This window comes from Phocoena phocoena, chromosome X, assembly GCF_963924675.1.
Source record: "Phocoena phocoena chromosome X, mPhoPho1.1, whole genome shotgun sequence".
Lineage (NCBI taxonomy): Eukaryota > Metazoa > Chordata > Mammalia > Artiodactyla > Phocoenidae > Phocoena > Phocoena phocoena.
In genome coordinates this window covers 123,186,619-123,189,070 of record NC_089240.1, presented here as the reverse complement: position 1 = coordinate 123,189,070, position 2,452 = coordinate 123,186,619, and the positions used below count along the sequence as shown (strand labels likewise).

Here is a 2,452-nt window from a genome sequence, read left to right as displayed (position 1 = left end):
CCTAAGGATGAAGAAGTCTGAAGACTTGCAGCGTGATCAAATATGCATGCAAATGTATTTCCAATTGTTATGAATATAGGTAAAGAATTAGAGACAATTTATTTTCAAAATCATATGAAACAATACTCTGTCTAGACCCTATCATTATGGTTGATGTTTAGAATTAAGTACTCTGTGATACCACAAGGAAAAGGATGCTTTGAGAAATTTTTCCTGGTGCTCTAGATCCCCAGTCTCTAACTAGTATTCAGATAAAGTGGACAGGGGTGAAGAGACCCATTTTTTATTATACTACTAGTTTTATGCCTACTGCTGAAAATTCTGTAACAATCAAAAAGAACAAGTGGGATCCCTACCAAACTCTGACTTTAATTGAACACTTCAAATATGGAAAACTTCACAATCTATCCATTCAATGCACTCCATTTTCAGATAGCTATAATCACTATAGAGCTCTTGGATTAAATTTACAGTCATATAGGGTATACTGCATCATGACCTTGGACTCCCTTGTTTTTTACTCTATGCTTCTGGGTTTGGAGCCCATATAGTACTGTAAAGGACCCCCTGGGACCAGTCTCAACTCAGAGGTCACTACTGCATGTAATATAAGAGACATTGCCCAGGTAACACTTTGGATATATTTTGTGTCAAAGTGCATCCAAATTTATGAAGAAATATCAATTTGAAGCCTACGAAATAAAACTCATGGGATAGATCTGAATCTTTTACGTTTGTCAAAAAAGAATTTAAGCTCAATAAGAAAAAAAGATGGTATTCCAGCTAAGTCAGGTAAAACATCTGGATTTGGGGCTTCCCTGGTGGCACAGTGGTTGACAGTCCGCCTGCCGATGCAGGGGACACGGGTTCGTGCCCTGGTCCGGGAAGATCCCACATGCCGCGGAGCGGCTGGGCCCGTGAGCCATGGCCGCTGAGCCTGCACGTCTGGAGCCTGTGCTCTGCAACGGGAGAGGCCACAACAGTGAGAGGCCTGCATACAGCAAAAAAAAAAAAAAAATCTGGATTTATGGGATGATGTTTTTCTTATTACTTCATTCCCAGCGTGATACATATTAAAACTATTTTGCTCAATGTTCTGAAGCAGACTCTATATCAAAAGTACAGTGGTGAAGTTGTTTAGTATATTACTGCAATGTTATGAATCAACACCAGTTGATGGAACTCTTAAAAGTAATGAAAGACAGCAAATGTAATGATCTGTGGTCTTTGTCAACGTTCATTGGTTGAGTCATGAAAGAGCTTTACAAATATTTACTCCATCATTAACTTCAATTTGAGATTTCCTTTAAAAAAGGGGGAGGGGTGCTCGCTTCGGCAGCACATATGCTAAAATTGGAACAATACAGAGAAGATTAGCATGGCCCCTGCACAAGGATGACGTGCAAATTCATGAAGCGTTCCATATTTTTATGTAAAATAGATAGCTAGTGGGAAGCAGCCACATAGCACAGGGAGATCAGATCGGTGCTTTGTCTCCAACTAGAGGGGTGGGATAGGGAGGGTGGGAGGGAGACGCAAGAGGGATTAGATATGGGGATATATGTATACGCATAGCTGATTCACTTTGTTATACAGCAGAAACTAACACACCATTGTAAAGCAATTATACTCCAAAAAAGATGTTTAAAAAAAGGGGGGGATACTTGGCCAAATATTCAGTAATCAAAGCCAAAATTGATGCTATGATTTACATTTTCTCACCAGGACTACATTGCATCTCAATGAGATGGAACTGAAGCTCCAAGGAAAGGAAAAGCTTGTGACGCAGCTAGAGAGGTACACAATTTTATACGCAAATAGAAACTTTTCAGAATTTATATAAATAATAATGACATTACACATTTTCCTATCCTGAATCAACATGAAGGTATTAATTGTGATAGACAGCGTTATATACATTGACTGCAAAAACTACAAGACAAATGTGAAGAACATTTTGTATATATTGGTACACTGAAAGTACTTTCAACTTATGAGATACTCCCTTTGAATTCCGTATTAATAATACTGAGTTGATACAAGAATTAGTGAATTTAATTCACTTGGACATATGTAATTTGAAATCGATGCGTTTTTGCTTCAAAGTGAAATCAATTTTTCTAAAAGAGATGAGCCAGTTTTGGCCATGTGGATAGAGATATTAAAGGAAAATGCCTTTTTGGTAACTGTTTCAATTATTGGAAGTATTTAAGTATGTTTGGGATAACTTGAACATATGAATCTAATTTTTCAACATTAAATTTTATGAAATGTAAATATAAATCAAGCATAGATCAAGCATTCCGGAGGAAACTGAGCATCTGATTTGAGATATGCTATCCATATAAAATATACACCAGACTTTGAAGGCTTACACCAAAATAATGGAAAACATCTTATTACTATTTTATATTGATTACATGTTGAAATGATGATATTTTAGATATATTGG

The 2,452-nt window shown here is 36.8% G+C and overlaps 1 non-coding gene across 1 annotated transcript; it reads left to right on the top strand.

Moving 5' to 3' along the window:
• The first annotated feature begins 1,323 nt into the window (after positions 1–1,323).
• Positions 1,324–1,430, top strand: LOC136143180 (U6 spliceosomal RNA). Its single transcript, XR_010657875.1, has one exon. It is a non-coding gene; the product is annotated as a U6 spliceosomal RNA (small nuclear RNA).
• Positions 1,431–2,452: the final 1,022 nt, after the last annotated feature.